Here is a 10605-nt window from a genome sequence, read left to right on the forward strand (position 1 = left end):
TGTGCCCACCTGGTGCACCTCCCTCTGGTATTATTTCCACCAAAAATTCATAAATATTCAGAAAAAAATCGTATCAGGTTTTCAGAGCATTCTGAGAACTTTTATTTTTGGGTCATTCTTTTATTGCACGGGAGATTCAGAACGCAGACAAAACATGGCATTTTATTTTATTTAACTAATAAAAACAGAAAACAAAAGGCAGGGACAGAAGGCAGTGCTTACTAAATTCATCAACTTCGTACCTCTAAAAAATGATCCATTAATAAGGTTGATCAAGTCTTATTAACAACCACTTTCGATTAGCATGAAACCGAAGAACTTTCGTAAATAACTAAGTTACCTCAATGGGGATATGCATTTCCCCAACAACAAGCATTTCATATTTCTTTTTGACAGTAGATAGAGGTATTTTAAAACTTCCAATAGTGATTGTCGGAGATTTTTCAATAACATTAGTACCATTCACTTGGAATTGTTTCTTCGGAAAGTGCACCGTATGCTCATTACCATTAATGTGAAAAGTGACCTTGCTTTTATTGCAGTCAATCACAGCCACTCTAGTATTCAAGAAGGGTCTACCAAGGATAATCTACATGTTGTCGTCCTCGGGCATCTCAAGTATAACAAAGTCAGTCAAAATAGTAACATCAGCAACAACAATGGGCACATCCTCACAGATACCGATAGGTATGGCAGTTGATTTGTCAGCCATTTGCAAAGCTATTTCAGTAGGTGTGAGTTTATTCAAGTCAAGTCTTTTATATAAAGATAAATGCATAACACTAACACCATCTCCTAAATCACACAAAGCAGTTTTCACATAATTTTTTTTGATAGAGCAAGGTATAGTTGATATTCCCAGATCTCCATGTTTTTTAGGTACTCGATCTTTGAAAGTATAGTTAGCAAGTGGAGATTTCAGCTACCGGTATTCTTCTCTTATTTGTGATGATATCTTTCATATACTTTGCATAAGGAGGCATTTTTAAAATGTCAGTCAAGCGAGTACACAAAAAGACTGGCCTCAGCATTTCAGCAAATCGTGCAAATTCTTCATCATCATTCTTTTTAGTTGACTTGGGTGGAAAAGACATAGGTTTTTGAACCCATAGTTCTCTTTCTTTACCGTGTTTTCTAGCAACAAGGTCTCTTTTATCATATATTTTATTCTTAGGTTGTGGGTTATCAGGATCAACAGGTGGTTCTATCTCAACATCATTGTCTGGTTCCTTATCATTATTTGTTTGAGTGTCTTCATGAACCTCATCATTATCTTTTGCGTTATCACTAGGTGGATGTTCATTACCAGATTGAGTTTCAGCATCAGAGATAGAAGTTTCATTTTCATTATCAGAAGGTTTGTCTATTTCAGGTCCACTAGAAGCATGCAAAGTCCTATCATTTTTCTTTTCCTTTTTCTTTTAGAAGGACTAGGTGCACTAGTGTTGTTTCTTTGCGAGTCTTGTTCAATTCTTTTCGGGTGTCCCTCAGGATAAATTGGTTTCTGAGTCATTTTACCTCCTCTAGTTGCAACTCTAACAGCAAAGGCATGTATGTTATGATTCATTTCATCAAGTAATTCTCTTTGTGATTTAGCAACTTGTTCTATCTGGGTTTGAACCATAGAAGCATGTTTTCCAACACCTCTAACATGATTTGAGATTCTGAATAACAAGTCACTCAAGCAAGCAATCATATCAGAATTATATTTCAATTATTTCATAACATTTGCATTGAAGTGATCTTGCTTTCTAATGTAATTATCAAACTCATAAATGCATTGACTAGGATGTTTATTATGAGGATCATCACTATCACTGAATTTCATTAAAGATTTTACCTCTACCACCATGGGTGGTGGTGGTGCTTTAAGCCCATGTATTTCTTCAATAGGAGGTAAATTTTTAACATCCTCAACTTTAATACCTTTTTTCCTTCATAGATTTCTTTGCCTCTTGCATATCTTCAGGACTGAGATATAATATATCCCTCTTGTTTGGAGTGGATTTAGGCGGTGGTTCAACAATAGTCCAGTCTTCACAATTTTTCAATATGTTATTCAATAATTCTTCAGCTTGAGCAATAGTTCGTTCCCTAAAAACACAACCAGCACAACTATCTAGGTAGTCTATAGAAGCATCGGTTAGTCCATTATAGATGATATCAAGTATTTAATTTTTCTTAAGAGGATGATCAGGCCAAGCATTAAGTAACTGGCAAAGCCTCCCCCAAGCTTGTCGGAGACTCTCTTCTTTAGTTTGAAAAAACTTAAATATTTCCTGTAAGGCAGCTTGTTTCTTATGAGCAGGGAAACATTTTTCAGTTAAGTAGTAGATCATATCCTGGGGACTACGCACACAACCAGGAGCAAGAGTATTGTACCAAGATTTAGCATCACCCTTTAATGAGAAAGGAAATAACTCGAGAATAAAGTAGTATCAAGTTTTCTCATCATGAGTAAAGAGGGTGGCTATATCATTCAACTTAGTAAGATGTGCGACGACAGTTTCAGTTTCATAACCATGGAAAGGATCAGATTTAACCAAAGTGATTAACTCTGGGTCGACAGAGAATTCATAATCCTTATCAGCAATAGCAATAGGTGAAGTAGCAAGCTTAGGATCACATTTCGTTCTAGCATTTAGAGATTTTTCTTTATACTTGTGTAATAATTTCTCTAGATCATCTCTATCCTTACAAGCAAGAATATCTCTAGTTGCCTCTTCACTCATAACATAGTCTTTCGGTACCTTAGGCAATTCATATCTAGGAGGGCTAGCTCTAGCAAGTGTTTCATGAGTTTCAGTTTCAAGCTCATCATCAGATTCAACAACATCATGTTGTATTACTCTACGAATTTGTTCATCAAGAAATTCACCAAGTGGCACATCATCATTATCGAGCATGGTACTAGCATCATCATAAGCATCATTTATAGTAGAAGTAGCATCATCAATAACTTGCGACATATCAGAATTGATAGCATGTGGTGGTGTTGCAAGTTTACTCATAACAGAAGGTGAATCTAAAGCAGAACTGGATGGCAGTTCCTTACCTCCCCTCGTCCTTGAGGGAAATATCTTAGTCTTAGCATCCTTTAGATTCTTCATTGTGATAAATTGATAATAATCCCAAGTGACTCAACAAATATAGCTATGCCCCCCGGCAACGGTGCCAGAAAAAGGTCTTGATAACCTACAAGTATAGGGGATCGCAACAATTTTCGAGGGTAAGTATTTAACCCAAATTTATAGATTCGACACAAGGGGAGCCAAAGAATATTTAAAGGTATTAGCAGCTGTGTTGTCAATTCAACCTCACCTGGAGATTAATTATCTGCAGCAAAGTGATCAGTAGCAAAGTAGTTTGATAGTTTTGATAGTAGTGATTGCAGCAATGGTAACGGTAACAGTGATAGCAGTAATATTGTAGCAGTAATGATAGTAGTAGCAATAGTAGTAACTTAGCAAGAACAATATATGATAAATTCGTAGGCATGGGATCGGTGACTTGTTGGATGATATTCATCATGTGACATTTATAACCTAGGGCGATACGGCACTAGCTCCAGTTCATCGATATAATGTAGGCATGTATTCCGTAAATAGTCATACATGCTGTATTAAAAGAACTTGCATGACATCTTTTGTCCTACCCTCTCGTGGCATCGGGGTCCATATTGGAAACTAAGGGATATTAAGGTCTCCTTTTAATAAAGAACCGGAACAAAGCATTAACACATAATGAATACATGAACTCCTCAAACTACGGTCATCACCGAGAGTGGGCCTGGTTGTTGTCACTCCGAGGTTGTCGGATCATAGCCGTAGCAGGTGAATATAACTTGCAAGATCGGATCTAAAACATGGATATAATGATGAATTCATAAATGGTTCAGATCTGAGTTCATGGCACCCGAGCCCAAAGTGGCAAGCATTAAGCATAGGAAAGTCATAGCAACATCAATCTAAGAACATAGTGGATACTAGGGATCAGGCCCTAACAAAACTAACTCGATTACATGATGAATATCATCCAACTCCTGACCGACCAGCGAGCCTACGAAGGAATTACTCACTCCTGATGGGGAGCATCATGGAATTGGCGATGGAGATGGGTTGGTTATGACGAAGAACGACGATCCCCCTCTCCAGAGCCCCAAACGGACTCCAGATCTGCCCTCCCGAGGAAGAACAGGGCTTGGCGGCGGATCCGTCTCGTGGATCGTGATAATTCTTTCTCCCTGATTTTTCTGGAAAAATGTGATTTTATAGTATCAGAGGGGTCGTCTGCGGGGCCACCAGGTGGGTACAACCCACCTGGGCGTGCCAGGAGAGGGGGGCGTGTCCTGGTGGGTTGTGCCCACCAAGGTTCCCCTCTCATGTAGTTCTTGGCTCCAGAAATTCTTATTATTGATATAAAAAATCCTCACAAAGTTTCGTTCCATTCTGAGAACTTTTATTTCTGCACAAAAACAACACCATGCTACTTCTGCTAAAAACAGCGTCAGTCTGGGGTTAGTTTCATTCAAATAATGCAAATTAGAGTCCAAAACAAAAGGAAAAGCGTGAGAAAAAGTCGATACGTTGGAGACGTATCACACACAGACACATTATTTTCTGTTTTTCTGTTTTTTAGTTTTTTACACTTTTAGTTGTAGAAATGTTAGATGAATTAGCTAGCTAAATATAAATGTTAGATTAATGTCAAAGTTATTGATGAATTAGATTAATGTCAAATGTTAGATGATCTAGTTAGTTTTTTACTTATAGTTAGTTGAATTAGATATATTAATGCATGTTAATTAGATGAATTAATTAGTTTTTATACTTTTGTCAAATGTTAGATGAATTAGCTAGATATATTAATGTTAGATGATCGAATTAGCTAGCTAGCTCGTCATATGTCAAAGTTTGAATTTTGACATATATATGCAACATTTGATCATATGTCAAAGTTTGATCATATGTCAAAGTTTGAATTTTGACATATACAACATTTGATCATATGTCGAAGTTTCAATTTTGGCATATGCAACATTTGATCATATATATGTCAAAGTTTGAATTTTTCATATTCAACATTTGATCATGCATATATGCCAAAGTTTGAATTTTCACATAAGAATGCTCCCATATATGCCAACCATTTATAAAATGTTACATATTTGCATAGAATTTGTTATCGACGTCAACAATGCCCAGCCCGCATCCTCGCTGTCGACCTATTCGCGACGACGTACTGCTTCAGAGGCGCCATGTCCGGGACTGGGCTTTGCCGGGCTGGCACTGGGAGGTTCTACCTTCAGGGGGGCGCATCTTGGTGAGGAACCCGGGTCTCGTCATCGACCCGGAGCTTCTTTGGTTGTGGGCGCATGGGCCACATTCGGTGCGGAGGCTGGGGTCCCCCGAGGAGGTGGTACGTAACCGTGTCAGGGAGGATAACGAGCACGTCTGTCGCTACATGGTTGCGTTGGACGTCAGGTTCTCCAATACCTGGCATGTTCTTCAGGGACTCACTGGAGCTATGATCCTGTGGTGGTTCCTTCTCTTTGGGTGTCCACCACGACTCAACTAGACTATTCGATAGTATTCGATTTGCATTAGCTAGAGTGATGTACTCAAGACCTTCGAGACGATGTATTTGAGATTATATTATTCGATAATATTCGAGACGCTGTATTCGAGATTATATTTTCGATGATGCATATTATCTACTATGATTCAGTTTTATCTTTCGAGATGCATATCTATTATCTATTATTATTTGAGATGCATATCAATTATCTAGTATTATTCGAGATGCGTGGTAAATTTTTTTATATTTCTTCTGGATTAGTTAAATAAAAGCTATGGCGGACAATACCGACAGAGAAGCAGAAAAGGCTATGTTCGAGATCATACGTTCCCCGAGCCGGCCAGATGAGAATGAAAAATATGATGTCTCACAATATCTGAACAATACTGGGAACGGTGATGATATGATATTCGATGAAGACGACCGAATGGACGAAGTCCAGAATTATGATGATCTTCAAATAGCAAACACCGGCGAGGTATCTATACTACTATTAAACAATCAAACTAATTCTTTTTTAAAATCACAGAGCAGATGTACACAGCTTGATTAGCACCGTTAGATTAGACCCACTAATGCTTAAGATTAATTTAATTCCGTGTCAAGTGTGCAATTAGCAATTTACTATGGCTGACCGCGCTTCTCCCGCAGAGGAATATTCCACGCTGCGCCCGCATATAACGCTTCATCAACGCAAAAATCATGCTAAACCAGAGGGGGAAAGGCGGTCTCCAACTCACGACCCGCATCGTCTCCGTGCTTGGCTCGTGGGAGAACCCTAGCCGCCGCTCCTGCCTTCCCTTGCTCCTTGCGGACGGATTCCAGGCCGGCGAACGCGAGCTCTCCTCACCGGTGCCGTGGGCTGCCTCTGCACGCCCGGCCAGCTGCTGTCCGTGGAGGCGCGCAACAGCGCGCCAAGCGGTCCCCAGTAGCCGGACTGTTGGAGCCGCCCAGTCCGCTCGGGCGCTCCGGTGCCGTGGTCTGCCTCTGCTCGACTGGCCTGCTGCTGTCCGCACATGCGCACCACCGGCCAGCAGCGTGCCGAGCGCCCGAGCCTCCCCTCTTAGCCGGACTGCTGGAGCCGCCGAGTTTGCTCAGGCACGCTGCTGCTGAGCCCATTGTCTTCTTCCGAGAGACGTACCTCATACCCTGATCCCCCAATCCCCCATGGTTGCTCACTTGCCGTGAATCTCTGATTTAGACAAATGTCAATATTTTCGGCACAAATCTGAATTTGTCTACACCCGGAAGCTCCTCCTATCCTTCAAGCTACTTTGATTCAGTGGAGTCTCGAGGCTGCAGGCATGCGGCAACCTCGGTTTCACTTTGTCCAGAGACAGGAGTTAGGCAGCCATGTAATTTTTTATTTGTACAATACTACACCAGCATGTAATATGTTCAATTATTACCCGTACCATATAGAAATACATATGGGCAGTAGTCACTAGATTAATTTTTATTGCAAAATTATTGAAGATTTTTATTATACAGCAACACAACTAGAACTTCTCAAGGTTTTCAGTATGCTTGTACTTCCACATTGATCTATTTCTATATGGTATTCGCAACTATGACACCATGTGGTGAGAAACTGGTTGTTTGGGCATCTTCATGTATTTCATGATTCCATCTTGCAGGTGCACGTCAACAGCGTGCGTACAGCCGGTGGACGCTTGGGTCCTTCGTCAACGGTGAATCCCATAACAATCTTGAAACATGATGGAACCATATCCAGGTAAAAAAAAAGGTGTTTTGTGAAATTTTCATGTGTTTATTGTACCTCAATTTTTCTTAATTGCTCGTTGGTGTATAGTGATGCACTATGAAGTAAGTTATCCGGCCCGCACAAAGACCCGTCAAGCCTGCAAAGGTAGTTTCACCGCTGAAACTGCATTTTTTTCTATCATATACACTCAAATGTTTTGCATTTCCCTTGGGATTTCGGTGGATTTGAACATAACGTTTGTTTGAATTGAATCGTGCTGCATAAGAGGTAGGAGAAAATTAGCGGGCGGCTTCAGACCCTTGGTTAGTGGTTGATGTCTTGATGATTCGTTCTGCTGCAAGATGTTTTGAAACAACCATTGGTCGTTACTCATTAGGTGTTGTCTCCATTGCTATTTTACTGTATGATAAAATAATTATGGATGTTTCTTACAAATACTTGGTCATTAGGTGTCACAGTTCTTAATTGACTGTTTGGAAGTAATCGGGATACTAAAATTATCATCAAGCGTTGTTTCCATTCTTTATTATTGTTCATACCAAGCTAAAAGAAGATATCTTGCAAGTAAGTTTGATATACTCGTGATACATCTTGATATATATGATATCCTTGCTGCTTTTAGGATGACAGTGTGGACTTGGATGGAACAAAGAGTTGATCAAAACCGACACCATGTATTCTTATGGATGTATGAGCCATCTCACTGTAGGTGGACCTTTTCTCGCCAGCACGACTTACTTTATTTTATGCTTTGTTGAGTGTAATCTCCAATTTCGTTTGCAGGTATACCATTACTCTTCTCATGGTCTTGCAGATGCACCACGTATAGCTTTTCAGCCTTGCAAATTAGATATTTCGATTGATACATGCATATTGTTGGGTGTCTGTCATCCTTCAGGGTGAGATGCAGACCAAGGACGACCACTTGACGCAGAGGGATGCATGGTTGTGTAGCGGCTTCGGTTGCACATCTCATGTAACTGCCGGGATCGCGGAGAAGTGGTGGTGACAACACATGAGTGACCTAGATGGTGGCGATACTTGTGCATCCGATCTCAAGCTTCGGGGTGAAGAGCCTAGGTCTGGCCCAAGGTGGTCATACCTAACAATGGCAATGTTTTTTTTTACGTTGTTATCTTGTTGAAGGCATTGTTGGATATGTTTGGACTAATTCTTTAGGGTGCAAACCTAGATTCTTGGCTTGTTGGTTGGATCTGGTGACAACGGTGCTTGAGCGTCACTCCCTTCTTGAAGGCGTTGTTGTTTAAGAACCTCGTCGTCCATGTGGCGTCATGAGATGGTTGGCGTGGATAAGATCATTGTTGTAGTTTGCGATCGCATATCTATTTTTTGGGGTTTTATTTTTTATTTTTGCCTACGCATAGCTTCGGTCTTATATGACTGCTATTTGCCGGCGTGTTTTTGTGTGTGCGCGTGTGAGTTGGTTTTGTGCATCCTAACTATGCAAATGCTGAGTATGTGCTAATTATGCTTGTATCCTCTTGATGCTTCATTATGAGGCATAAAATCCACCTTTGTAAAAAAGCATGTCTATTGTTGGAATATTGGTGCATTGAAAAGACTATGGGTGGAATTAACAGTTGACTGAAAATATGAAAAAAGAGTCAGGATGCTTTGCCAGCTCTTCTTGGAGCTTCTCCTAATTTCAACAAGGTAAATTTTAAGATTTCTTACAATTTTGCATTCCATTGTTTTATCGGAATCACTTATCATCTATACTATTGCACAAAAAAACCCTTGCATAATTAACCAGAGGAGGAACTTGAAGAATTGGAGGGAGCAATGTGTTAGATCAGGTTAATGTTTGATTTTCTATTAGTTCAATTTGTAAATCTTAATGTCTATTTGGAATAATTCCCTGGTGCACGTTGAATACTCTTAACATACAAAACTGGATTTTCGCATATGATTATAATATTAGTCAAGACGTGCGTGCACGTGCACGCTTATTAGTATTTATATAAGCAGGCATCTGGTGATCCATCACAACTATTTGGATCACGGATGGACCTATATAAGGTGAAGTGGTCCTCCCGAACTGGTACCGAACCGAAAAAAGCCCACCACCTATACCATCCCCACGACCCACCTATCGAACTTCCCTGACCTACCCGATCCCCATGACCACCCATCGCCCCTATCCCCAATTGCCGCCGCCGTCACCGGCTCACCGCACGGAACGCACCATCGCTCCCAACCGCCAGCACCACCATCCCTCGTCGCGGATCGCGCTGCCGCCACCGCCCTCACCGCGGATCTCATGACCGCCACCATCCCTCACCACGGATTACGCCGCCGCCACTGTCCTTCGCCGCCCTCCGCCCCGACCACCTCCGTCACTGCCGTCTGACCTGACCATCTACACCACCGCCCTCTGCCCGCCATGGCCAGGGAACTCATGGCCGCTGCGGTGGCGGGGTAGCAGGCATGGAGGAGGATGAATGGTGAATCAACGATGGAGGCCCGGTGCGGCGGCGCCGTAGGCGCGATATGGTAGCGGGATCCGGTGATTCGAGGCCCTGACTGCGGTTCTTGGAGGAGAGCTTGCGCGCAGACTGATGCAAGGGAGGGCGCTGGACTTGAGCGCGCCGGAGCACAGCGCAGGACACACGGCAGGTCACGTAGGAAGGGAGGGCAGGTCATGCTGGAGCGTAGAGAAGGTCGACGCCGGCACCTCCCCACGGCAGGGCCGCTTGCCTGCTTCCGGACCATCTCGGCCTCTCCTGATAGCCCTTGCAGCCTCCGTTCTTGTTCTTCAAGCAGCAGTAGTTGACCTCTATTCTTGTTCATCTTCATAAGGAGTAACATCGTTTATTTGAATCGCATGGAAAATTTGATCTAGACTGATGAGTGATTGATGACTAGGATGCAGTGCAGCTCCTCTGACATTCCCTCTAACATATGTTCGCATCCCTCACGTGTTACCTACTCTGGCATCTCTGACCGACCTTCCACGATGCATGGCGTTGACCTTCCCTGACGTCTCTCGTTGCTGTCGCACACGGCGCTATGCGGTTTTCTAGCAGCTATCCCTGCTGCTGTGTGTGGGTTTCCCCTGTGCGCGAGACTATGGCACCGAGCTGCTACTGGCTTTGTTGTTGTCAATTTGGGCTACTGCTTGAGGCCAGCGAATGGCCTCCCCCACTAGTACACTGGAACCTTTTTATTCGGATTAAACTGCTGTTGTTTTCTGCTATTGATTCCATAGTACAGTGAAGAGGAAAGCAAAGTCACAGAGACAGAGAATGAGAGCGCACAGCAGTAGTGATGAGAGGATAAGA

The 10605-nt window shown here is 42.2% G+C and overlaps 1 long non-coding RNA gene across 1 annotated transcript; it reads left to right on the forward strand.

Annotated features, from left to right (window-relative positions):
• The first annotated feature begins 6747 nt into the window (after positions 1-6747).
• On the forward strand, positions 6748-8597 carry LOC119301296. The gene is made up of 4 exons (XR_005147003.1): positions 6748-7312; positions 7391-7447; positions 7926-8086; positions 8202-8597. It is a non-coding gene; the product is annotated as an uncharacterized LOC119301296 (long non-coding RNA).
• Positions 8598-10605: the final 2008 nt, after the last annotated feature.

This window comes from Triticum dicoccoides, chromosome 1B (assembly GCF_002162155.2).
Source record: "Triticum dicoccoides isolate Atlit2015 ecotype Zavitan chromosome 1B, WEW_v2.0, whole genome shotgun sequence".
NCBI classification, from domain to species: Eukaryota; Viridiplantae; Streptophyta; class Magnoliopsida; order Poales; family Poaceae; genus Triticum; species Triticum dicoccoides.